Below are 27,899 nucleotides of genomic sequence, written 5' to 3'. Positions count from 1 at the left end.
GAGGCTTTGATCCTAGCCGTTCTGATGGGTATAAGATGCCATCGTGGAGGTGAATGGAGAGAGGAGAACCTGGGAGGCAATCAGATCTGTGGGGGATATAGGTTGGGATGAGAGAGGGCTGGGAGTGAGATAGAAGTTGACAGATGGGCTTCTCTGGTGACTAGCTGAAGGCCTGTGACTGGACAGGATATAGAGAGTCTATGGGGGTGACCCTGGCTTAGATTCCGACCAGAGGGAAATATAGAGCCTGAAGTGGCCATCTCCTATAACCAGGCAGGTCTTCCAGAGGAAGGAGAGGACATCAATCCATCCATAACCCCCTCAACCCCAAATTTCTTTTGCCTATAGTGATAACGATGGAACATAGATGGAGGGAACATCCAACAAATGACTGCCGCAACTGGAGACTGATTCCATGTGAGAGAGCTAACACCTAACACTATTAATGATATTCTGCTCTTCTTGCAGACAAGAACATAGCCCATTTTTTCCTAAGTGGCATCATCCAGCAGCAGATGGAAGCAGATGCAGAGATCCTGAGCCAAACATCAGTGGGGAGTCTTGTGGAAAATTGGAGGATAGAAGTGAGCAATGGGAGACATCAATGACACCACAAGAAGACCCATAGAGTCAACTAGCCAGGGACCATGGGGGCTCATATAGCCTGGGCTACCAACAAGGGAGCATGCAGGGGCTGGACCTAGACCCCCTATACATATGTTGCAAACTTGCAGTTTGGACTTCATGTCAGTCCCCTAACAAGTAGAGCAGGGACTATCTCTATCTCTGGTCCCTGCCATTGGATCTTCTTCCCCTTTTATTAAACTGCTGAGTTTGGGCCTCAGTGGAAGATGATGTGTCTAGACCTTCAGGAAATAGTTGCTCTAGGGTGGGGTGGTACCCATAGGAAACTCTTTTTCTCTGAGGAGAAGGGAAGGGGCTAATGGGGGAGGCATTTCTAAAGGTGGGACTAGAAGAGAGAAGGGAGAGGACTTATGATCAGTATGTAAAGTGAATTAAAAAAAATTTGGTGCAGTTGTGAGTGCTTTAATCCTAGAGCTAAGATGTAGGAGATAGGTGAAATTCAGGGGCTTGAGAGTCAGGTTAGCACAAACTCCAAATTAAAGGTTTAATGAAAGAGACTGTCACAGATTTAAGGTGAATAAGTGATTGAAAAATATATTCTAATGTGAACCTCTGGCTTTCCCACACGCCCACATGATTAAGCATGTAAACACACATACACGCACATCACATGCACAAGCACACACACACTCACAGAGGGAGAGGGGAGAGAGGGAGAAAGGGAGGGAGGGGAAAGAGGGAGGGAGGGAGGGAGAGAGTGGGAGGGAGGAAGGGAGGGAGGGAGGGAGGGAGAGAGAGAGAGAGAGAGAGAGAGAGAGAGAGAGAGAGAGAGAGAGAATAGAATTGCAGTTGGGTATGGCACTTTTGAGGACGAACCAGGAGGATCAGCAGTTCAAGTGTATCCCTGCTACACAATGAGTCTGAGCCTAGTTTGACTACCTGAGACTCTGCTTTGGTAAGACAAATCAGACGAAACAAGCTGACAATTTGAACTTTGAGAATTTTTATTTATTCCTTTCTTTATCAATTTTTTTCACAAAGATTTACACACAAAGAAATGTAAAAGATACTCTATTGCTTAAGAAATAGCAACGCCATTAATTCTTTGGGTGTCAGTCTTGCTGATATAATTGATATGCCACAGAGCATCTCCAAGTCCATTTCTGAAATCCTAAGTACAAAAGAAATGAGAGATTTATGTCTGTAAGGAAGACTTTTCAATTAAAATGTAATTTAAAAATATTCATTTGGGTAATTGGGATTTGTGAAAAATGTAATAATGTATTTAATTTAAACTAAACCCAAAGGAAATTAGACATTTTGAAATAGTATTATTTCTTACTATTAAAAGTTATAAATGAATAAATACTTTTAATCTTTATGATTTTTATTATTCTAGGCATGTTGTGCCACAGAAAAATCATGCAATGTAAAGAGGAAACAAAATACAGATTGTTTACCTTATATGATTGTATTTAGTTCTTAAATAATCAGCAGTTCTATCTGTCCCACCTCCTCAATGAGAAATACGGTTTGAAATGAATCAATGCCTTACCACAAATCATCCAGTTTTTCATTCGAACCAGTATTTAATCATAAAGCTGTCTTTGCCCAAAGTTCATTCTTACCCAAGAAGAATCTCAATTTTGGAATTTCAGAAACAAGACGAAGTTTTAAATTAAAGTAAAAGTTTGCATAAAGCCCAAAGAAGAAGATTGACCTGGTGGTATAATCTTTCAAGCCTGGCTACTTGGAGTCTGAGGCAAGAAGACTGCATGCAGGTTAAAGGCTAGCCTGGATTAACGAGGGTTTTTTTTAGGCTAGCTTTAGAAACTAAATGAGACTATGTGGAAAGCCGCAATAACATTTGCCACCACAAGATGGCGCTGGCTTCCACTGTGCCCCACGTGGAAAGCCAGGATAGCATTTGCCATTACAAGATGGCGCTGGCTTCTGCCGTGCCAGCCCGACTTCCTTTCAGGAAGCTAGCTGTGTACGCATGTTCAAGAGTGTGTTCGTGCCAGGTCTTTGCCCACTCCGGGGCATGCCTATGAGATCATGGGTAAGCGACCAATCAGGTATGGATGTGCCGCGCTAGGGTGTATATAAGCCGCGCCATTCTGGGGCTCGGGGTCTCCTCTTTAAGATGCAATAAACGCTTTGCTACAGAAGGATCCGTGTGTCCACGCGTGTTCTTGCTGGCGAGACGATAGCGCGGGACATCTGGTGCCAAAACCCGGGAGAAACGCCACACCATCGCGAGGCGCCAAGGGGACCCTCCGTTCGTGGAGAGGATCCAAAAGCTGCAGGACGCGGGTAAGCTCTGAGAGACATGTTTGGTCTTGATCTCTCTCACTTCTCTCCCCCATTAGAAGATGCGGCGGAGGCTTTTGTTATCGTTTTAGCAGCCCTCATTCTTTCTCTTTTGGTCTTTGATTTTGCGGCTGCCGCTAGGCACAGTCAGAAGTCGTGCCTAGGAGATGGAAAATGCCGTCCAACAGTGATAGCGGGACAGGTTGTGCTAGGGGAGTTACGGGACAGCCTGTCAGAAACAGAGCAGGATGAAAGATTAAAGAGCTCAAATAGAAAAGGTGCACATAAGAAAACAGGCCCTTCCAAGGACTTTAGATCCAAGGAAGCGAGAGATAGGGGAAAGAATTCCCCGGGAGAGAAACAGGGAAAGGAGGAGAAAGCACCGAAAAGGAAAAGCCTTTATCCGGTAAAGGAGTTAGAGGCTTTGGAATTTGATAGTTCAGAAACAGACGAGCTTAGCCCCTCTGAGGAAGAGGATTTAGAAGATGAGGCAGCTTGCTATGAAGAAGGATACCACCCAAATGAATGACGAGCTAACAGCTTGGGTAAAAAACAGAAGAAAGTAGGAGGTGGAAACCATGCGGTTTCCGGGCCTATAAGCCCCAGCGCCCCTCCATCTTATATGGAGAGATGTCACTCAGATTCCTTCCTCACTAAAGAGGAACAGAAAAAGATACAGCAGGCATTTCCGGTGTTTGAGGCTGCTGATGGAGGCCGTGTTCAAATTAAGGAACTTGCCGAGTTGGTCCGTAACTACGGAGTTAGTGCCAATTTTACTATTGCTCAAGTCGAGAGGCTTGCCACTCTGGCCATGACTCCAGGAGACTGGCAGACAACAGTGAAGGCTGCGCTCTCTAATATGGGACAATATATGGAATGGAAAGCCTTGTGGTATGACGCCTCTCAGGCACAGGCCAAAGTCAATGCCATTGCTGAAGGCGATCAGAGAGATTGGACACTTGATCTGCTAACAGGACAAGGACAGTATGCCAATAATCAAACAAATTATAACTGGGGAGCATACGCTCAAATCTCTGCTGCTGCCGTTAAGGCGTGGAAGGCACTTTCCAAGAAGGGAGAGTCTGGGGGACACTTAACAAGAATTATACAAGGCCCCCAGGAGCCATTCTCAGACTTCGTGGCTAGGATGACAGAGGCAGCAGGCAGGATCTTTGGAGACCCTAAACAGGCAATGCCTTTAGTGGAACAGTTGGTCTATGAGCAAGCCACACAGGAATGCAGAGCAGCTATTACACGTAGGAAGAGCAAATGGTTACAGGAATGGCTGAGAGTTTGCTGAGAACTTGGAGGCTCGTTTACTAATGCCGGCCTCGTGGCTGCTATCCTACAGGGCCAAAAGTGCTCAGGTACAGGTGATTGCAGGGTCTGCTATAACTGTGGCAAACCAGGACATCTGAAAAAGGAGTGTCAGGCCCTCACAAAGAGGAGAGCACCAGGACTGTGTACTAAGTGTGGGAAAGGCTATCATTGGGCTAGTGAGTGTCGCTCAGTTAAAGATATCAGAGGCAAGCTGGCTTATTCAGCCCAGACCTCCCCAGGCAGAAGGGGGTGAAAACACTCCAAATAACGGGTATCTGGGCCCCAAGTCTCAGGGCCCCAAAACATATGGGACTCCAGCTCACCATAAACGGACACCACGGTTCACAGAGCTACAAAAGGCTCAACCAGAGTGGACCTCCGTTCCACCACCCAATTCATGCTAATGCCACTGATGGGTGTGCAACCTGTCCCCACTGACTACAAAGGCCCCTTACCCGTGGGAAGTGTCAGCCTTATTTTGGGTCGATCCTCCTTAACCTTAAAGGGACTTATTGTTCGCCCTGGAATAATAGATCAAGATTACACGGGAGAACTTCACGTTCTCTGCTCTTGCCCTCAAGGTGTTTTTTCCATCTCCTCAGGTGACAGGATTGCTCAGTTGATTATCCTTCCAAGCTTACATGATCATTTTCCTTCTTCCGGGGTCCCTAGAGGCACCGCGAAGTTTGGCTCTTCCGGGACTGATTCTGCTTATTTAATGATGGACCTTAATTCCAGACCCTCTTTAGAGTTGAATATAGAAGGGAAAACTTTTACGGGGATTCTAGATACAGGGGCTGATAAGAGCATTATCTCCTCTAGTTGGTGGCCTAAGGCATGTCCTGTCACTCAATCATCCCATTCCTTACAAGGACTAGGGTATGAGGCCAGCCCCACTATCAGCTCACGCTCCTTGATCTGGCATGCTCCAGAAGGCCAATCAGGAAGGTTCATTCCTTATGTCCTCCCTCTTCCTGTTAACCTTTGGGGGAGGGATATCTTACAGGGTCTAGGACTGACATTGATCAACAAGTACTCTCGACAAGCTGTCGAGATTATGAAGAGAATGGGTTACAAGGAAGGGAAGGGATTAGGAAAAAAGGAACAAGGAAAATTAGAACCGGTCCCACAAGAAGGTAATGTAGGAAGACAGGGCCTGGGTTTTTCCTAGGGGCCATTGAGGGTTCTATGCCCATACCCTGGCTCACGGAGGAAGCTACATGGGTTCCTCAATGGCCTCTATCCTCTGAAAAATTAGAAGCTGCCACTAAGTTGGTTAATGAACAATTACAGCTTGGTCATTTAGAACCCTCCATTTCACCATGGAATACTCCTATTTTTGTGATAAAGAAAAAAATCAGGAAAGTGGAGACTTCTCCATGATTTGAGAGCCATTAATGCACAGATGTGTTTATTTGGCTCGATCCAACGAGGCCTACCCTTGCTCTCCACCTTACCTAAACAATAGAAGATAATAATTATAGATATTAAGGATTGTTTCTTTTCCATCCCCTTGTGTCCACAAGACAGACAGAGGTTTACATTTACTATACCAGCTGTTAATCATCTTGAACCTGATAAGAGATTTCAGTGGAAGGTCCTGCCTCAAGGCATGGCCAATAGCCCCACTATGTGCCAACTATATGTGCAACTAGCCCTTGAACCTATAAGGAAGCGATTTCCATCTTTGCTTTTGATTCATTACATGGATGATATTCTTATGTGTCATAGAGATTTAACAACGTTACAGACCTCATATCCCATCTTAATCAAAACATTGGGACAATGGGGACTACAAGTCGCTACAAAAAAGGTTCAAATTGCAGAAATTGGCTTATTTCTGGGATCAGTCATTTATCCTGAAAAAATAGTTCCTCAGAAATTAGAGATTCACAGAGATCATTTACATACCTTAAATGATTTCCAAAAATTATTGGGAGATATAAATTGGCTGAGACCATTTTTAAAGATTTCCTCTGCTGAGTTGAAACCTTTATTTGATATTTTAGAAGGGGACTCTCATATCTCCTCTCCGAGAGCATTGACGCCAGCCGCAAACCAGGCCTTACAAGTTGTAGAAAGTGCCTTACAGGATGCTCAATTACAGCGCATTGATGAAACCAAGCCTTTTGATTTATGTGTTTTCAAAACTATGCAATTACCAACAGCTGTCTTGTGGCAGGATGGGCCTTTATTATGGATCCATCCCAATACATCTCCTGCTAAGATTATTGACTGGTATCCCGATGTGGTTGCTCAGCTTGCACTCCGCGGGTTGAAGGCAGCTATTACTCATTTTGGGAAAGAACCCAAAATTTTGATAGTACCATACACAGCCATTCAGGTTCAAACATTAGCTGCTACCTCAAATTCTTGGACAGTGTTAGTTACTTCCTTTGCTGGACAGATTGATAATAATTATCCAAAACACCCGATCCTACAATTTGCTTTAAGCCAAGCCATTGTGTTCCCAGACATAATGTCTCAGGAACCACTTGTTGATGGGGTTGTAGTGTATACAGATGGGTCAAAAACTGGTGTAGGTGCTTATGTGGTCAATAATAAGGTAGTATCTAAGCAGTATAATGAAACCTCACCTCAAGTTGTGGAATTTTTAGTGGTGCTGGAGGTCCTCGAGACCTTCCCAGGCCTGCTTAACATTGTGTCAGATTCCTCCTATGTGGTTAATACAGTTAAGGTTCTTGAGGTGGCTGGATTAATCAGGCCTTCCAGCAAACTTGCTCAAATTTTTCAACAAATTCAATCTACTCTTCTTGACAAGAGATCCCCTGTATTTATAACACATATTAGAGCTCACTCGGGCCTTCCTGGTCCAATGTCCCGCGAATATGACCTAACAGACCAAGCTACAAGAGTGATTGCGGTTGCATTGTCCCCCCAATTAGATGTAACAAAAGAATTTCACAGACAATTTCATGTGACGGCCGAAACTTTACGCCGCCGATTTGCTTTGACTAGAAAAGAAGCTAGAGAAATAGTTACCCAATGTCAAAATTGTTGTCAATTCCTGCCTGTACCCCATGTGGGAGTTAATCCACGAGGAATCCGACCGCTACAGGTCTGACAAATGGATGTTACTCATATCCCTTCTTTTGGAAGACTTCAGTATCTACATGTTTCTATTGATACATGCTCTGGCATCATGGTTGCTACACCTCTAACAGGGGAAAAGGCCTCACATGTAATTCAACATTGCCTCGAGGTGTGGAGTGCTTGGGGTAAACCCAAACTCCTTAAGACAGACAATGGACCAGCTTATACTTCTCAAAAATTTCAACAATTCTGCCACCAGATGGATGTGACTCATCTGACTGGTCTCCCGTATAATCCTCAGGGACAGGACATTGTAGAACGTGCCCATCACACTCTCAAATCCTATTTAATTAAACAAAAAGGGGGAGTCGAGGAGGCTCTACCCTCAGTACTAAGAGTAGCTGTTTCCATGGCACTCTTCACCCTTAATTTTTTAAATCTTGATGCCCAAGGCCATACTGCGGCCGAACGTCACTGTTCAGAGCCTGATAGACCAAAAGAGATGGTAAAATGGAAAGATGTTTTGACTGGTCTATGGAAAGGCCCGGATCCTATTTTAATAAGATCCAGGGGAGCTGTTTGTGTCTTCCTGCAGGAAGCAGACAACCCATTCTGACTACTGGAACGACTGACATGAAGAATTCTGACGCCTAGAAATGACTCCCAGATGGATCCCTCGGAAACTACCTCTAGCCCTCGCACTGCCTCTTTGGATTTGGATTCCTAGTACTTCAAAGAATGGGTGGGGGTAGCTCTGTTTGGTGCAGCCCTATGCTGTGGATTAGTGTTCATGCTATGGTTGGTTTGCAAACTCAGATCTCAACAGAAACGTGACAAGGTGGTTATCACTCAAGCACTTGTGGCCATTGAACAAGGGGCCTCCCCTGGAATTTGATTATCTATGCTCAGGAATTAGTGGACATCTGAGTTCTCTGCTCTTGCACCCCATGGATTTGTGGATCCATTGTACTGGGATGAGAGAGACTCAATGATTCTTTGATCAGCCCTTCTACATCGCTGAGGTTTCCTCATTGCACGCGATAGGGTGATCATGATTTCCCCACTAACTCATTTTCTGGCTGGCCTCTTTTGTAGAGTTCGCCCTAGGTCGTTTAGCAGTTACTGTCACACAGCACTGCGGTATCCAGAGACGGGCAACTTTCCTCATGCACAGACCAATCTAAGACACGGGGCCCGGTGGCGATAGGGTTACCCTACGACGGATAAGGCTGTGACATAGAGGAACGACCTAAGACAGGAGCCACAGCAGATGGACGTAACTACAGAGGCCTAGACCAGCCTCATTCTAGTAAAACAAAAAGGGGGAGATGTGGAAAGCCGCAATAACATTTGCCACCACAAGATGGCGCTGGCTTCCACTGTGCCCCACATGGAAAGCCAGGATAGCATTCGCCATTACAAGATGGCACTGGCTTCCGCCGCGCCAGCCCGACTTCCTTTCAGGAAGCTAGCTGTGTACACATGTACAAGAGTGTGTTCATGCCAGGTCTTTGCCCACTTCAGGGCGTGCCTATGAGATCATGGGTAAGCGACCAATCAGGTGTGGATGTGCCGCGCTAGGGTGTATATAAGCCGTTCCATTCTGGGGCTCGGAGTCTCCTCTTTTTTTTTTTTTTAATTAACTTGAGTATTTCTTATATACATTTCGAGTGTTATTCCCTTTCCCGGTTTCCGGGCAAACATCCCCCTCCCCTCTCCCCTTCCTTATGGGTGTTCCCCTCCCAACCCTCCCACCATTGCCGCCCTCCGCACAACAGTCTAGTTCACTGGGGGTTCAGTCTTAGCAGGACCCAGGGCTTCCCCTTCCATGGTGCTCTTACTAGGATATTCATTGCTACCTATGAGGTCAGAGTCCAGGGTCAGTCCATGTATAGTCTTTAGGTAGTGGCTTAGTCCCTGGAAGCTCTGGTTGCTTGGCATTGTTGTACATATGGGGTCTCGAGCCCCTTCAAGCTCTTCCAGTTCTTTCTCTGATTCCTTCAACGGGGGTCCTATTCTCAGTTCAGTGGTTTGCTGCTGGCATTCGCCTCTGTATTTGCTGTATTCTGGCTGGGTCTCTCAGGAGCGATCTAAATCCAGCTCCTGTCGGTCTGCACTTCTTTGCTTCATTCATCTTGTCGAATTGGGTGGCTGTATATGTATGGGCCACATGTGGGGCAGGCTCTGAATGGGTGTTCCTTCAGTCTCTGTTTTAATCTTTGCCTCTCTATTCCCTGCCAAGGGTATTCTTGTTCCCCTTTTAAAGAAGGAGTGAAGCATTCACATTTTGATCATCCGTCTTGAGTTTCATGTGTTCTAGGCATCTAGGGTAATACAAGCATTTGGGCTAATAGCCACTTATCAATGAGTGCATACCATGTATGTCTTTCTGTGATTGGGTTAGCTCACTCAGGATGATATTTTCCAGTTCCAACCATTTGCCCACAAATTTCACAAAGTCATTGTTTTTGATAGCTGAGTAATATTCCATTGTGTAGATGTACCACATTTCTGTATCCATTCCTCTGTTGAAGGGCATCTGGGTTCTTTCCAGCTTCTGGCTATTATAAATAAGGCTGCGATGAACATAGTGGAGCACGTGTCTTTTTTATATGTTGGGGCATCTTGTGGGTATATGCCCAAGAGAGGTATAGCTGGATCCTCAGGCAGTTCAATGTCCAATTTTCTGAGGAACCTCCAGACTGATTTCCAGAATGGTTGTACCAGTCTGCAACCCCACCAACAATGGAGGAGTGTTCCTCTTTTCCGCATCCTCGCCAGCATTTGCTGTCACCTGAGTTTTTGATCTTAACCATTCTCAGTGGTGTGAGGTGAAATCTCAGGGTTGTTTTGATTTGCATTTCCCTTATGACTAAAGATGTTGAACATTTCTTTAGGTGTTTCTCAGCCATTCGCATTCCTCAGCTGTGAATTCTTTGTTTAGCTCTGAACCCCATTTTTAATAGGGTTATTTGTCTCCCTGCGGCCTAACTTCTTGAGTTCTTTGTATATTTTGGATATAAGGCCTCTATCTGTTGTAGATTTGGTAAAGATCTTTTCACAATCTGTTGGTTGCCGTTTCGTCCTAACCACAGTGTCCTTTGCCTTACAGAAGCTTTGCAGTTTTATGAGATCCCATTTGTCGATTCTTGATCTTAGAGCATAAGCCATTGGTGTTTTGTTCAGGAAATTTTTTCCAGTGCCCATGTGTTCCAGATGCTTCCCTAGTTTTTCTTCTATTAGTTTGAGTGTGTCTGGTTTGATGTGGAGGTCCTTGATCCACTTGGACTTAAGCTTTGTACAGGGTGATAAGCATGGATCGATCTGCATTCTTCTACATTTTGACCTCCAGTTGAACCAGCACCATTTGCTGAAAATGCTATCTTTTTTCCATCGGATGGTTTTGGCTCCTTTGTCAAAAATCAAGTGACCATAGGTGTGTGGGTTCATTTCTGTGTCTTCAATTCTATTCCATTGGTCTATCTGTCTGTCCCTGTACCAATACCATGCAGTTTTTATCACTATTGCTCTGTAATACTGCTTGAGTTCAGGGATAGTGATTCCCCCTGAAGTCCTTTTATTGTTGAGGATAGTTTTAGCTATCCTGGGTTTTTTGTTATTCCAGATGAATTTGCAAATTGTTCTGTCTAACTCTTTGAAGAATTGGATTGGTATTTGGATGGGGATTGCATTGAATCTGTAGATCGCTTTTGGTAAAATGGCCATTTTCGGGGTCTCTTCTTTAAGATACAATAAACGCTTTGCTACAGAAGGATCCGTGTGTCTGCGCGTGTTCTTGCTGGGAGACGATAGCGTGGGACAAGACTACTTCTCAAAATATAACATTTTAAAGTGCTAATGTTTTATAGTATAGTGGTAAGGTTGTATAGTATAGTGGTAAGTTTGTATAGTACAGTGGTAAGGTTGTATAGTATAGTGGTAAGGTTGTATAGTATAGTGGTAAGGTTGTATAGTACAGTGGTAAGGTTGTATAGTATAGTGGTAAGGTTGTATAATATAGTGGTAAGGTTGTATAGTATAGTGGTAAGGTTGTACAGTACAGTGGTAAGGTTGTATAGTGCAGTGGTAAGGTTGTATAGTGCAGTGGTATGGTTGTATAGTACAGTGGTAAGGTTGTATAGTATAGTGGTAAGGCACTGGCTTAATACATGCAAGGGTTTAGGTTTAACTCTCAGTTCTGCAGAACCAAAAAGTTCAACAGCAAATATAGTGAAGAGAAAGACATAGCCCAGCACATACACTTCATTTCATATCTATCCATTCACATATCTGCCAAGCCTTAGCATTTTTTTCACCATTGTTGTAAGTCTTCTGATGACAAAGGTAAGAGAGAAAATAAGACAGGCATTGTCTTTTATTATGCTTATATTGGAATCTGGTGAGTTCAGAAAATATGATAATAAAAAATGCAATTTTTTAACATCGATGTAGTAAAGTTAATAAACTACTTGGAGTATAGTTGTGCCTCAAAACCCAAAGAATTCCTGCTTCCCCATGATGTAAATCTCTTTTAGTAATAGAAAGGATTCAACTCCCAATGTAATTCAAGAGCTCTTCTTTAGATGTAATTCTTAGTGAAGGTGATCTGAACATCAAATATTGCTCTATATAGCAAACAGAGAAAATGATTTATATAGAGAACCAAAAAAGAAACTACCGCCATTAAAACAGATCTATTAAGTTTATAATATGTTGGCCAAAATTCAGTCTCATCCTTGAAACCTCAATGTAAGGGGCCAGGAGGAACAGTGCTTTTGCATTGTGGAAATGGGGAATCTCAGAATCTTTGATGAGTAAAGACCATAGCTGTACCTGCATACTTTGCAAAGATCAGGAGACTATTAATTTCTCCGATCTATGAACTTGGTCTTAATTAGAAATACATTCATTGGATAGATATAATCCAATATGACTGATTCTTGGAAGACATTAGGACATAGAGAGGCTGTGAGAGCATCATTTGAAAATGGTGGCAAAATGAAAAGGTCACTCCTCTGCTGCCTTGGTGCCATGAAAAAGCTCATGGCAGGGGCAGGTGGTGGAGTAGCAAAAAAAGAAGTAGGTTTTGAAGTTAACCCTTGACTGCACTCACTCTTTAGAAGGTAGGATCAGGGATACTGCCAATTTGGAGGAATTCCTCTAGGAGAGAATCAAAGGGAATGAAACGCTGGGTATCTCGATGGAGGGACTGTGACCATCAAACAGAACAAGAGTAAGATTGCTGTCATTCTGTAGGTAGGTGCCTTTCTCCAATAGGTATTTGAAATGCTTCGCCAAAAATGTTTGAAGAACAGTCTCTGAGATTGGTTCTGTGTTGTTATGAACAGCACAAAAAGTTATGAGTTGTACCAATTTTCCTTATGAATATAGACAAAAAATACTCAATAAAATTCTGGCAAACCGAATTCAAGAGCACATCAAAACAATCATCCACCATGATCAAGTAGGCTTCATCCCAGGCATGCAGGGATGGTTTAATATACGGAAAACCATCAACGTGATCCATTATATAAACAAACTGAAAGACCAAAACCACATGATCATTTCATTAGATGCTGAGAAAACATTTGACAAAATTCACCACCCCTTCATGATAAAAGTCCTGGAAAGAATAGGAATTCAAGGCCCATACCTAAACATAGTAAAAGCTATATACAGCAAACCAGTGGCTAACATTAAACTAAATGGAGAGAAACTTGAAACAATCCCACTAAAATCAGGGACTAGACAAGGCTGCCCACTCTCTCCCTACTTATTCAATATACTTCTCGATATATACTTCACAGATACAACATCTTTGGGCTGGGTAGTTGCTTGGCTGAGGCTCCTTATATCTTACAGTAGGGAACCTGGAATGTCTGTCTGGGAAGAAAATTGGATATAATCTTAAAGGACTTGCTTGCAGAGACCCAGTCTACCAGCTTGGATCCACCTTTGGAAGTTTCCTGACCATTCCCAAATAGTGCCACCAGCTAGAATTTGAGTGTCCATAGTGAACCTATGGGAACATTTTACCCTCAAACTGTAACATACTGGCAATTGATGGGGTGAATTTAGAGAGAGCAGGAGAGGAGAGAGAAGGGAAGGAAGTATAGAGAGGAACAACTAGCAATAATGACATTTGAAAAAGTCATATGGCAACGCACAAATGCAGAAGCTTCCTAAATATACATTCTGTTCACACACACACACACACACACACACACACACACACACACACACACACACACACATATGCACAAAAATAATTTAAGTGGAGTTAACTTATAACAAATTGGGCTCAGTAGCTTTTAAATAACAAAAGGAAACAGCATGAAGCTGGGTGGTTAGAGAGATGAGGATGGGTCTGGAAGGAGTTGGGTGGTAAATATCTTCAAAATATATTTTCTGAAAGTTTTAGAGTTCATAAAAATATTATGTTTTCCTTTTCAAAAAAATGAGAGATGAGACCTCTTAAAAACCTTCAGAAAAAAATCAACTTTGAAATCCCCTCAGGTTCATAATTTTAAGCTCCAGAATTATAAGATAGTAAGATTTTGCTGCTCTAAGTCACCTCTGTTAGTGCTTGGCCAGAGCAACCAAGGAAACTGCTAGGAACACTGTTCCTGAGACTGAAAAACTATTGTGTCAGGAGTAGGTAGGTAGTGTGTAACCAGAGATTTTTTTGTTTTTTTGTTTTTTTTTTTGTTTTTTTTTAAGTTGCTATTTACGTTGAAACATAAAATAGTTAAGTGTAAACTAAGAGGAATGTATAATTAATACTAGTTACTGTTGTGTTCATGATCAACAGACTCCAATATAAAAAATAATAAAAAGAACAACATATATAAAATGGCAAATATTTGATTCTACAAATTAATTGTTAGGAATAGCCTTTTCTAGAACTTTCTAAACTTGTAAATTGCGGGAGGGCTTAGGTAGAATAATGTTTTTAGTTTACTCTTCTCTTGCACAGCCCTTGCACTGTTGTGTGAGAGGTTATCTGCTTTATGTATTTGCTTTTTATGATTTTATTTACTTTTGAGAATCTCATACGATGTATTTTGATCATCTGTGCTCTTCTCTCTGAGCTTCTTCTATATCTTGCCATTCCTCCCTATCCACCAAACTAAGATGTTAAACCCAGAGGTAGTGTATGACTACCAGAAAGCAACCTTTTCCAGATATAATAGGACTGATGCACATATGAACTCAGAGACTGCATGTGATCATTGCATATGTAAATCCAAGGATTAAATCAAAGGTAAGAAGTGGAAGCTCTGGCCATGAAATTTCCACCTTATATTTCCCATAACAAGAGAAATGGTCCCCGTATCTTTTTTAGCATGATAACTTAGATTTTAGAGAGCATCTGTAATTCTCTCTGAATTAAAGGATTAAGGTAGCTTTAACAGTGACTTAACTCATGCCTTACCCCAATTAATTTGCACAAGCCAACTAAATGTAGATAACCGCTATGGTCTGGAAAGAGCATTGTTAGAAAAAAAGGATATAAAGAAATAATTTTAGCAAGAAATATTGTATTTGATTACTATGTACTAGAAGGAAAGCCTTCAAATAATTTAAGTGTTAAGCTGGGGTAAACTATTGATGAACTAGAAAGTCATAAAATAATTAGGTTATGCTTTATGATTTTATGAGGATCAACTTGATCTAATACCGTTGAGGAAATTTAAACTCTGAAAAGTTTGAGCAAAATTATAAGACAAGCCAGTTTCAGAAAGTATTCTGGATTCTTTAGAAGTAGGAAAAGTGATTAATGTAAAGTAATTAAAATATTCTCATTTTTATTATCAGACATTCATGCTGATGTAAATTCAATGAAGTTCACTACTGATAATATGTGGGTATTACTAGCTAGCTCAATTGTCTGTCAAGCAGGTTTTCAGTTATAATTGTGTTTTGTTCCTAGTGGTAGCAAGCAGGCTTTATTTTTTCACAAAAATGAATTACTATATTTATAAGCTAATTATGTTTTTAAATTTTAGTCCATTTATACAAAATGAAATTGGTTTCCTAGAAACTTGTTCAACAACCAGTCACAGGTGCTTAAAGTTAATAAAAATAACAATTAAAAATGCAACCAGTTACTGTTTAAGAGATTCCTATAACACAAGTTTCCTTCTTTTGGTGAGTTTATATAATGTTCTCAATGATTTTTATATTAAAGGATAATATTTTAAAATTTTATATTAAACTGAAATTTTTATCCATGGGGCTGAGAAATGGATTATATAGACATATTGATCTAACTATTCAATGACAATTACCATTTTGCAATCAAAGTGGCTTTGGTCATAGCTAAAGAGACTTTGTTTCCTCTGCTACTTGTCTCACAGGAAGTCATTCTCTTTGTCATGCAATAGAATTATCAACGATTCTAGATTTTTGACCTGTGCTTAGAATCTGTTTTCAGCAAATAAATATGATCGGCATGACTCTGTTCTAGAGCTATCCATCAAAATGCCCAATAGCATCCATGTTTTGCACCCTGGGAATCTTGTCCTTTCTTGCTTTAGAGACTAGGATATTTGAACAGAGCTCAAAAAGCCAACAGTGAAGAGTCAAAGCTCATTGCCCATCTCAGTAGCCCCAAGTGAAAGTGTCTCACTGCTCAATGTACTTACACCAATAACTCCTGACTGGTCTATCAGAAATGCCCCGCTGTATCTTGAATTTTCTTTTTTTTTCCTTTTTTTTTTTTTTGACTTCTTCTTTTCCGATCTGTATCCCCTTGATCTCCTTTTGTTGTCTGATTGCTCTGGCTAGAACTTCAAGAACTATATTGAATAAGTAGGGAGAGAGTGGGCAGCCTTGTCTAGTCCCTGATTTTAGTGGGATTGCTTCAAGTTTCTCTCCATTTAGTTTTTTTTTTTTACTTGACATAATATTACTATTTTATTTTTTTTTAATTTTTTTAATCTTTATTAACTTGAGTATTTCTTATTTTCATTTCTTTTTTTTTTTATTAACTTGAGTATTTCTTATATACATTTCGAGTGTTATTCCCTTTCCCGGTTTCCGGGCAAACATCCCCCTCCCCCCTCCCCTTCCTTATGGGTGTTCCCCTCCCAACCCTCCCCCCATTGCCGCCCTCCCCCCATAGACTAGTTCACTGAGGGTTCAGTCTTAGCAGGACCCAGGGCTTCCCCTTCCACTGGTGCTCTCACTAGGATATTCATTGCTACCTATGGGGTCAGAGTCCAGGGTCAGTCCATGTATAGTCTTTAGGTAGTGGCTTAGTCCCTGGAAGCTCTGGTTGCTTGGCATTGTTGTACTTTTGGGGTCTCGAGCCCCTTCAAGCTCTTCCAGTTCTTTCTCTGATTCCTTCAATAGGGGACCTATTCTCAGTTCAGTGGTTTGCTGCTGGCATTCGCCTCTGTATTTGCTGTATTCTGGCTGTGTCTCTCAGGAGAGATCTACATCCGGCTCCTGTCGGTCTGCACTTCTTTGCTTCATCCATCTTGTCTAATTGGGTGGCTGTATATGTATGGGCCACATGTGGGGCAGGCTCTGAATGGGTGTTCCTTCAGTCTCTGTTTTAATCTTTGCCTCTCCCTTCCCTGCCAAGGGTATACTTTTTCCTCATTTAAAGAAGGAGTGAAGCATTCACATTTTGATCATCCGTCTTGAGTTTCGTTTGTTCTAGGGATCTAGAGTAATTCAAGCATTTGGGCTAATAGCCACTTATCAATGAGTGCATACCATGTATGTCTTTCTGTGATTGGGTTAGCTCACTCAGGATGATATTTTCCAGTTCCAACCATTTGCCTACGAATTTCATAAACTCGTTGTTTTTTTTTTTTTTTTTTTTTTTTTTTTTTTTTTTTTTTTTTTTTTTTTTTTTATTAACTTGAGTATTTCTTATATACATTTCGAGTGTTATTCCCTTTCCCGGTTTCCGGGCAAACATCCCCCTCCCCTCTCCCCTTCCTTATGGGTGTTCCCCTCCCAACCCTCCCACCATTGCCGCCCTCCCCCCATAGACTAGTTCACTGGGGGTTCAGTCTTAGCAGGACCCAGGGCTTCCCCTTCCACTGGTGCTCTTACTAGGATATTCATTGCTACCTATGGGGTCAGAGTCCAGGGTCAGTCCATGTATAGTCTTTAGGTAGTGGCTTAGTCCCTGGAAGCTCTGGTTGCTTGGCATTGTTGTACTTTTGGGGTCTCGAGCCCCTTCAAGCTCTTCCAGTTCTTTCTCTGATTCCTTCAATAGGGGACCTATTCTCAGTTCAGTGGTTTGCTGCTGGCATTCGCCTCTGTATTTGCTGTATTCTGGCTGTGTCTCTCAGGAGCGATCTACATCCGGCTCCTGTTGGTCTGCACTTCTTTGCTTCATCCATCTAGTCCAATTGGGTGGCTGTATATGTATGGGCCAAATGTGGGACAGGCTCTGAATGGGTGTTCCTTCAGTCTCTGTTTTAATCTTTGCCTCTCCCTTCCCTGCCAAGGGTATTCTTTTTCCTCATTTAAAGAAGGAGTGAAGCATTCACATTTTGATCATCCGTCTTGAGTTTCGTTTGTTCTAGGGATCTAGGGTAATTCAAGCATTTGGGCTAATAGCCACTTATCAATGAGTGCATACCATGTATGTCTTTCTGTGATTGGGTTAGTTCACTCAGGATGATATTTTCCAGTTCCAACCATTTGCCTACGAATTTCATAAACTCGTTGTTTTTGATAGCTGAGTAGTATTCCATTGTGTAGATGTACCACATTTTCTGTATCCATTCCTCTGTTGAAGGGCATCTGGGTTCTTTCCATTTTCTGGCTATTATAAATAAGGCTGCGATGAACATAGTGGAGCACGTGTCTCTTTTATATGTTGAGGCATCTTTTGGGTATATGCCCAAGAGAGGTATAGCTGGATCCTCAGGCAGTTCAATGTCCAATTTTCTGAGGAACCTCCAGACTGATTTCCAGAATGGTTTTACCAGTCTGCAATCCCACCAACAATGGAGGAGTGTTCCTCTTTCTCCACAACCTCGCCAGCATCTGCTGTCACCTGAGTATTTGATCTTAGCCAATCGCACTGGTGTGAGGTGAAATCTCAGGGTTGTTTTGATTTGCATTTCCCTTATGACTAAAGATGTTGAACATTTCTTTAGGTGTTTCTCAGCCATTCGGCATTCCTCAGCTGTGAATTCTTTGTTTAGCTCTGAACCCCATTTTTTAATAGGGTTATTTGTTTCCCTGCGGTCTAACTTCTTGAGTTCTTTGTATATTTTGGATATAAGGCCTCTATCTGTTGTAGGGTTGGTAAAGATCTTTTCCCAATCTGTTGGTTGCCGTTTTGTCCTAACCACAGTGTCCTTTGCCTTACAGAAGCTTTGCAGTTTTATGAGATCCCATTTGTCAATTCTTGATCTTAGAGCATAAGCCATTGGTGTTTTGTTCAGGAAATTTTTTCCAGTGCCCATGTGTTCCAGATGCTTCCCTAGTTTTTCTTCTATTAGTTTGAGTGTGTCTGGTTTGATGTGGAGGTCCTTGATCCACTTGGACTTAAGCTTTGTACAGGGTGATAAGCATGGATCGATCTGCATTCTTCTACATGTTGCCCTCCAGTTGAACCAGCACCATTTGCTGAAAATGCTATCTTTTTTCCATTGGATGGTTTTGGCTCCTTTGTCAAATATCAAGTGACCATAGGTGTGTGGGTTCATTTCTGGGTCTTCAATTCTATTCCATTGGTCTATCTGTCTGTCTCTGTACCAATACCATGCAGTTTTTATCACTATTGCTCTGTAATACTGCTTGAGTTCAGGGATAGTGATTCCCCCTGAAGTCCTTTTATTGTTGAGGATAGCTTTAGCTATCCTGGGTTTTTTGTTATTCCAGATGAATTTGCAAATTGTTCTGTCTAACTCTTTGAAGAATTGGATTGGTATTTTGATGGGGATTGCATTGAATCTGTAGATTGCTTTTGGTAAAATGGCCATTTTTACTATATTAATCCTGCCAATCCATGAGCATGGGAGATCTTTCCATCTTCTGAGGTCTTCTTCAATTTCTTTCCTCAGTGTCTTGAAGTTCTTATTGTACAGATCTTTTACTTGCTTAGTTAAAGTCACACCGAGGTACTTTATATTATTTGGGTCTATTATGAAAGGTGTCGTTTCCCTATTTTCTTTCTCGGCTTGTTTCTCTTTTGTATAGAGGAAGGCAACTGATTTATTTGAGTTAATTTTATACCCAGCCACTTTGCTGAAGTTGTTTATCAGCTTTAGTAGTTCTCTGGTGGAACTTTTGGGATCACTTAAATGTACTATCATATCATCTGCAAATAGTGATATTTTGACCTCTTCTTTTCCGATCTGTATCCCTTTGATCTCCTTTTGTTGTCTGATTGCTCTGGCTAGAACTTCAAGAACTATATTGAATAAGTAGGGAGAGAGTGGGCAGCCTTGTCTAGTCCCTGATTTTAGTGGGATTGCTTCAAGTTTCTCTCCATTTAGTTTAATGTTAGCAACTGGTTTGCTGTATATGGCTTTTACTATGTTTAGGTATGGGCCTTGAATTCCTATTCTTTCCAGGACTTTTATCATGAAGGGGTGTTGAATTTTGTCAAATGCTTTCTCAGCATCTAATGAAATGATCATGTGGTTCTGTTCTTTCAGTTTGTTTATATAATGGATCACGTTGATGGTTTTCCGTATATTAAACCATCCCTGCATGCCTGGGATGAAGCCTACTTGATCATGGTGGATGATTGTTTTGATGTGCTCTTGAATTCGGTTTGCCAGAATTTTATTGAGTATTTTTGCGTCGATATTCATAAGGGAAATTGGTCTGAAGTTCTCTTTCTTTGTTGTGTCTTTGTGTGGTTTAGGTATAAGAGTAATTGTAGATTCGTAGAAGGAATTCGGTAGGGCTCCATCTGTTTCAATTTTGTGGAATAGTTTGGATAATATTGGTATGAGGTCTTCTATGAAGGTTTGATAGAATTCTGCACTAAACCCATCTGGACCTGGGCTCTTTTTGGTTGGGAGACCTTTAATGACTGCTTCTATTTCCTTAGGAGTTATGGGGTTGTTTTACTGGTTTATCTGTTCCTGATTTAACTTTGATACCTGGTATCTGTCTAGGAAATAGTCCATTTCCTGAAGATTTTCAAATTTTGTTGAATATAGGTTTTTATAGTAAGATCTGATGATTTTTTGAATTTCCTCTGAATCTGTAGTTATGTCTCCCTTTTCATTTCTGATTTTGTTAATTTGGACGCACTCTCTGTGTCCTCTCGTTAGTCTGGCTAAGGGTTTATCTATCTTGTTGATTTTCTCAAAGAACCAACTTTTGGTCCTGTTGATTCTTTCTATGGTCCTTTTTGTTTCTACTTGGTTGATTTCAGCTCTGAGTTTGATTATTTCCTGCCTTCTACTCCTCCTGGGTGTATTTGCTTCTTTTTGTTCTAGAGCTTTTAGGTGTGCTGTCAAGCTGCTGACATATGCTCTTTCCTGTTTCTTTCTGCAGGCACTCAGCGCTATGAGTTTTCCTCTTAGCACAGCTTTCATTGTGTCCCATAAGTTTGAGTATGTTGTATCTTCGTTTTCATTAAATTCTAAGAAGTTTTTAATTTCTTTCTTTATTTCTTCCTTGACCAGGTTATCATTGAGTAGAGCATTGTTCAATTTCCACGTATATGTGGGCATTCTTCCCTTATTGTTATTGAAGACCAGTTTTAGGCCGTGGTGGTCCGATAGCACGCATGGGATTATTTCTACCTTTCTGTACCTGTTGAGGCCCGTTTTTTGACCAATTATATGGTCAATTTTGGAGAAAGTACCATGAGGAGCTGAGAAGAAGGTATATCCTTTTGCTTTAGGATAGAATGTTCTATAAATATCCGTTAAGTCCATTTGGCTCATGACTTCTCTTAGTCTGTCGACATCACTGTTTAATTTCTGTTTCCATGATCTGTCCATTGATGAGAGTGGGGTGTTGAAATCTCCCACTATTATTGTGTGAGGTGCAATGTGTGTTTTGAGCTTTAGTAAGGTTTCTTTTACGTATGTAGGTGCCCTTGTATTTGGGGCATAGATATTTAGGATTGAGAGTTCATCTTGGTGGATTTTTCCTTTGATGAATATGAAGTGTCCTTCCTTATCTTTTTTGATGACTTTTAGTTGGAAATTGATTTTATTTGATATTAGAATGGCTACTCCAGCTTGCTTCTTCTGACCATTTGCTTGGAAAGTTGTTTTCCAGCCTTTCACTCTGAGGTAGTGTCTGTCTTTGTCTCTGAGGTGTGTTTCCTGTAGGCAGCAGAATGCAGGGTCCTCGTTGCGTATCCAGTTTGTTAATCTATGTCTTTTTATTGGGGAGTTGAGGCCATTGATATTGAGAGATATTAAGGAATAGTGATTATTGTTTCCCTTTATATTCATATTTGGATGTGAGGTTATGTTTGTGTGCTTTCATTCTCTTTGTTTTGTTGCCAAGACGATTAGTTTCTTGCTTCTTCTAGGGTATAGCTTGCCTCCTTATGTTGGGCTTTACCATTTATTATCCTTTGTAGTGCTGGATTTGTAGAAAGATATTGTGTAAATTTGGTTTTGTCATGGAATATCTTGGTTTCTCCATCAATGTTAATTGAGAGTTTTGCTGGATACAGTAACCTGGGCTGGCATTTGTGTTCTCTTACGGTCTGTATGACATCAGTCCAGGATCTTCTGGCCTTCATAGTTTCTGGCGAGAAGTCTGGTGTGATTCTGATAGGTCTCCCTTTATATGTTACTTGACCTTTTTCCCTTACTGCTTTTAATATTCTTTCTTTATTTTGTGCATTTGGTGTTTTGACAATTATGTGACGGGAGGTGTTTCTTTTCTGGTCCAATCTATTTGGAGTTCTGTAGGCTTCTTGTATGCCTATGGGTATCTCTTTTTTTAGGTTAGGGAAGTTTTCTTCTATGATTTTGTTGAAGATATTTACTGGTCCTTTGAGCTGGGCGTCTTCACTCTCTTCTATACCTATTATCCTTAGGTTTGATCTTCTCATTGAGTCCTGGATTTCCTGTATGTTTTGGACCAGTAGCTTTTTCCGCTTTACATTATCTTTGACAGTTGAGTCAATGATTTCTATGGAATCTTCCGCTCCTGAGATTCTCTCTCCCATCTCTTGTATTCTGTTGGTGAAGCTTGTATCTACAGCTCCTTGTCTCTTCTTTTGGTTTTCTATATCCAGGGTTGTTTCCATGTGTTCTTTCTTGATTGCTTCTATTTCCATTTTTAATTCCTTCATCTGTTTGATTGTGTTTTCCTGGAATTCTTTCAGGGATTTTTGCCATTCCTCTCTGTAGGCCTCTACTTGTTTATTAATGATTTCCTGTGTTTCCCTAAGTGTGTTCATGTCTTTCTTGAAGTCCTCCAGCATCATGATCAAATATGATTTTGAAACTAGATCTTGCTTTTCTGGTGTGTTTGGATATTCCATGTTTGTTTTGGCGGGAGAATTGGGCTCCGATGATGGCATGCAGTCTTGGTTTCTGTTGCTTGGGTTCCTGCGCTTGCCTCTCGCCATCAGATTATCTCTAGTGTTACTTTGTTCTGCTATTTCTGACAGTGGCTAGACTGACCTATAAGCCTGTGTGTCAGGAGTGCTGTAGACCTGTTTTCCTCTCTTTCAGTCAGTTATGGGGACAGTGTGTTCTGCTTTCCGGCGTGTAGTTTTTCCTCTCTACAGGTCTTCACCTGTTCTTGTGGGCCTGTGTCTTGAGTTCACCAGGCAGCTTTCTTGCAGCAGAAAATTTGGTCTTACCTGTGGTCCCGAGGCTCAGGTTCGCTCGTAGGGTGCTGCCCAGGGGCTCTCTGCAGCGGCAGCAACCAGGAAGACCTGTGCCGCCCCTTCCGGGAGCTTCAGTGCACCAGGGTTCCAGATGGTCTTTGGCTTTTTCCTCTGGCGTCCGAGATGTGTGTGCAGGGAGCAGTCTCTTCTGGTTTCCCAGGCTTGTCTGCCTCTCTGAAGGTTTAGCTCTCCCTCCCACGGGATTTGGGTGCAGAGAACTGTTTATCCGGTCTGTTTCTTTCAGGTTCCGGCGGTGTCTCAGGCGCAGAAGTCCTGCCGCTCCTGGGCCCTCCCCCACGGGAGCCCAGAGGCCTTATACAGTTTCCTCTTGGGCCAGGGATGTGGGCAGGGGTGAGCAGTGTTGGTGGTCTCTTCTGCTCTGCAGCCTCAGGAGTGCCCACCTGACCAGGCGGTTGGGTCTCTCTCTCACCGGGTCTGGGAGCAGAGAGCTGCTGCGGGCCGGGATCCGCGGGTGTGGGACTTCCGGTAAACACAGACCGTGCCTCCTAGAGAAATTCTGCTTCCGTGTCCCAAGCTCACCAGGCAGCTTTCTTGCAGCAGAAAGTTTGGTCTTACCTGTGGTCCCGAGGCTCAGGTTCGCTCGTGGGGTGCTGCCCAGGGGCTCTCTGCAGCGGCAGCAACCAGGGAGACCTGTGCCGCCCCTTCCGGGAGCTTCAGTGCACCAGGGTTCCAGATGGTCTTTGGCTTTTTCCTCTGGCGTCCGAGATGTGTGTGCAGGGAGCAGTCTCTTCTGGTTTCCCAGGCTTGTCTGCCTCTCTGAAGGTTTAGCTCTCCCTCCCACGGGATTTGGGTGCAGAGAACTGTTTATCCGGTCTGTTTCTTTCAGGTTCTGGCGGTGGTGTCTCAGGCGCAGAAGTCCTGCCGCTCCTGGGCCCTCCCCCACGGGAGCCCAGAGGCCTTATACAGTTTCCTCTTGGGCCAGGGATGTGGGCAGGGGTGAGCAGTGTTGGTGGTCTCTTCCACTCTGCAGCCTCAGGAGTGCCCACCTGACCAGGCGGTTGGGTCTCTCTCTCACCGGGTCTGGGAGCAGAGAGCTGCTGCGGGCCGGGATCCGCGGGTGTGGGACTTCCGGTAAACACAGACCTTGCCTCCTAGAGAAATTCTGCTTCCGTGTCCCAAGCTCACCAGGCAGCTTTCTTGCAGCAGAAAATTTGGTCTTACCTGTGGTCCCGAGGCTCAGGTTCGCTCGTGGGGTGCTGCCCAGGGGCTCTCTGCAGCGGCAGCAACCAGGGAGACCTGTGCCGCCCCTTCCGGGAGCTTCAGTGCACCAGGGTTCCAGATGGTCTTTGGCTTTTTCCTCTGGCGTCCGAGATGTGTGTGCAGGGAGCAGTCTCTTCTGGTTTCCCAGGCTTGTCTGCCTCTCTGAAGGTTTAGCTCTCCCTCCCACGGGATTTGGGTGCAGAGAACTGTTTATCCGGTCTGTTTCTTTCAGGTTCTGGCGGCGGTGTCTCAGGCGCAGAAGTCCTGCCGCTCCTGGGCCCTCCCCCACGGGAGCCCAGAGGCCTTATACAGTTTCCTCTTGGGCCAGGGATGTGGGCAGGGGTGAGCAGTGTTGGTGGTCTCTTCCGCTCTGCAGCCTCAGGAGTGCCCACCTGACCAGGCGGTTGGGTCTCTCTCTCACCGGGTCTGGGAGCAGAGAGCTGCTGCGGGCCGGGATCCGCGGGTGTGGGACAACTCGTTGTTTTTGATAGCTGAGTAATATTCCATTGTGTAGATGTACCACATTTTCTGTATCCATTCCTCTGTTGAAGGGCATCTGGGTTCTTTCCATTTTCTGGCTATTATAAATAAGGCTGCGATGAACATAGTGGAGCACGTGTCTCTTTTATATGTTGAGGCATCTTTTGGGTATATGCCCAAGAGAGGTATAGCTGGATCCTCAGGCAGTTCGTGTCCAATTTTCTGAGGAACCTCCAGACTGATTTCCAGAATGGTTTTACCAGTCTGCAATCCCACCAACAATGGAGGAGTGTTCCTCTTTCTCCACATCCTCGCCAGCATCTGCTGTCACCTGAGTTTTTGATCTTAGCCAATCGCACCGGTGTGAGGTGAAATCTCAGTGTTGTTTTGATTTGCATTTCCCTTATGACTAAAGATGTTGAACATTTCTTTAGGTGTTTCTCAGCCATTCGGCATTCCTCAGCTGTGAATTCTTTGTTTAGCTCTGAACCCCATTTTTTAATAGGGTTATTTGTTTCCCTGCGGTCTAACTTCTTGAGTTCTTTGTATATTTTGGATATAAGGCCTCTATCTGTTGTAGGATTGGTAAAGATCTTTTCCCAATCTGTTGGTTGCCGTTTCGTCCTAACCACAGTGTCCTTTGCCTTACAGAAGCTTTGCAGTTTTATGAGATCCCATTTGTCGATTCTTGATCTTAGAGCATAAGCCATTGGTGTTTTGTTCAGGAAATTTTTTCCAGTGCCCATGTGTTCCAGATGCTTCCCTAGTTTTTCTTCTATTAGTTTGAGTGTGTCTGGTTTGATGTGGAGGTCCTTGATCCACTTGGACTTAAGCTTTGTACAGGGTGATAAGCATGGATCGATCTGCATTCTTCTACATGTTGCCCTCCAGTTGAACCAGCACCATTTGCTGAAAATGCTATCTTTTTTCCATTGGATGGTTTTGGCTCCTTTGTCAAAAATCAAGTGACCATAGGTGTGTGGGTTCATTTCTGGGTCTTCAATTCTATTCCATTGGTCTATCTGTCTGTCTCTGTACCAATACCATGCAGTTTTTATCACTATTGCTCTGTAATACTGCTTGAGTTCAGGGATAGTGATTCCCCCTGAAGTCCTTTTATTGTTGAGGATAGCTTTAGCTATCCTGGGTTTTTTGTTATTCCAGATGAATTTACAAATTGTTCTGTCTAACTCTTTGAAGAATTGGATTGGTATTTTGATGGGGATTGCATTGAATCTGTAGATTGCTTTTGGTAAAACGGCCATTTTTACTATATTAATCCTGCCAATCCATGAGCATGGGAGATCTTTCCATCTTCTGAGGTCTTCTTCAATTTCTTTCCTCAGTGTCTTGAAGTTCTTATTGTACAGATCTTTTACTTGCTTGGTTAAAGTCACACCGAGGTACTTTATATTATTTGGGTCTATTATGAAGGGTGTCGTTTCCCTAATTTCTTTCTCGGCTTGTTTCTCTTTTGTATAGAGGAAGGGAACTGATTTATTTGAGTTAATTTTATACCCAGCCACTTTGCTGAAGTTGTTTATCAGCTTTAGTAGTTCTCTGGTGGAACTTTTGGGATCACTTAAATATACTATCATGTCATCTGCAAATAGTGATATTTTGACCTCTTCTTTTCCGATCTGTATCCCTTTGATCTCCTTTTGTTGTCTGATTGCTCTGGCTAGAACTTCAAGAACTATATTGAATAAGTAGGGAGAGAGTGGGCAGCCTTGTCTAGTCCCTGATTTTAGTGGGATTGCTTCAAGTTTCTCTCCATTTAGTTTAATGTTAGCAACTGGTTTGCTGTATATGGCTTTTACTATGTTTAGGTATGGGCCTTGAATTCCTATTCTTTCCAGGACTTTTATCATGAAGGGGTGTTGAATTTTGTCAAATGCTTTCTCAGCATCTAATGAAATGATCATGTGGTTCTGTTCTTTCAGTTTGTTTATATGATGGATCACGTTGATGGTTTTCCGTATATTAAACCATCCCTGCATGCCTGGGATGAAGCCTACTTGATCATGGTGGATGATTGTTTTGATGTGCTCTTGAATTCGGTTTGCCAGAATTTTATTGAGTATTTTTGCGTCGATATTCATAAGGGAAATTGGTCTGAAGTTCTCTTTCTTTGTTGTGTCTTTGTGTGGTTTAGGTATAAGAGTAATTGTGGCTTCGTAGAAGGAATTCGGTAGGGCTCCATCTGTTTCAATTTTGTGGAATAGTTTGGATAATATTGGTATGAGGTCTTCTATGAAGGTTTGATAGAATTCTGCACTAAACCCATCTGGACCTGGGCTCTTTTTGGTTGGGAGACCTTTAATGACTGCTTCTATTTCCTTAGGAGTTATGGGGTTGTTTAACTGGTTTATCTGTTCCTGATTTAACTTCGATACCTGGTATCTGTCTAGGAAATTGTCCATTTCCTGAAGATTTTCAAGTTTTGTTGAATATAGGTTTTTATAGTAAGATCTGATGATTTTTTGAATTTCCTCTGAATCTGTAGTTATGTCTTCCTTTTCATTTCTGATTTTGTTAATTTGGACGCACTCTCTGTGTCCTCTCGTTATTCTGGCTAAGGGTTTATCTATCTTGTTGATTTTCTCAAAGAACCAACTTTTGGTTCTGTTGATTCTTTCTATGGTCCTTTTTGTTTCTACTTGGTTGATTTCAGCTCTGAGTTTGATTATTTCCTGCCTTCTACTCCTCCTGGGTGTATTTGCTTCTTTTTGTTCTAGAGCTTTTAGGTGTGCTGTCAAGCTGCTGACATATGCTCTTTCCTGTTTCTTTCTGCAGGCACTCAGCGCTATGAGTTTTCCTCTTAGCACAGCTTTCATTGTGTCCCATAAGTTTGGGTATGTTGTATCTTCATTTTCATTAAATTCTAAAAAGTTTTTAATTTCTTTCTTTATTTCTTCCTTGACCAGGTTATCATTGAGTAGAGCATTGTTCAATTTCCACGTATATGTGGGCATTCTTCCCTTATTGTTATTGAAGACCAGTTTTAGGCCGTGGTGGTCCGATAGCACGCATGGGATTATTTCTATCTTTCTGTACCTTTTGAGGCCCGTTTTTTCACCAATTATATTGTCAATTTTGGAGAAAGTACCATGAGGAGCTGAGA

General features: G+C 42.3%; 1 pseudogene; it reads left to right on the top strand.

Annotated features, from left to right (window-relative positions):
- The first annotated feature begins 3,340 nt into the window (after positions 1-3,340).
- LOC134479064 (igE-binding protein-like) lies at positions 3,341-4,198 on the top strand (annotated as a pseudogene).
- The last annotated feature ends 23,701 nt before the right edge of the window (positions 4,199-27,899 follow it).

Source organism: Rattus norvegicus, chromosome 5, assembly GCF_036323735.1.
Source record: "Rattus norvegicus strain BN/NHsdMcwi chromosome 5, GRCr8, whole genome shotgun sequence".
Lineage (NCBI taxonomy): Eukaryota > Metazoa > Chordata > Mammalia > Rodentia > Muridae > Rattus > Rattus norvegicus.
The sequence above is the reverse complement of the archived record's forward strand: the minus strand, read 5'-3'. Positions and strand labels throughout refer to the sequence as shown.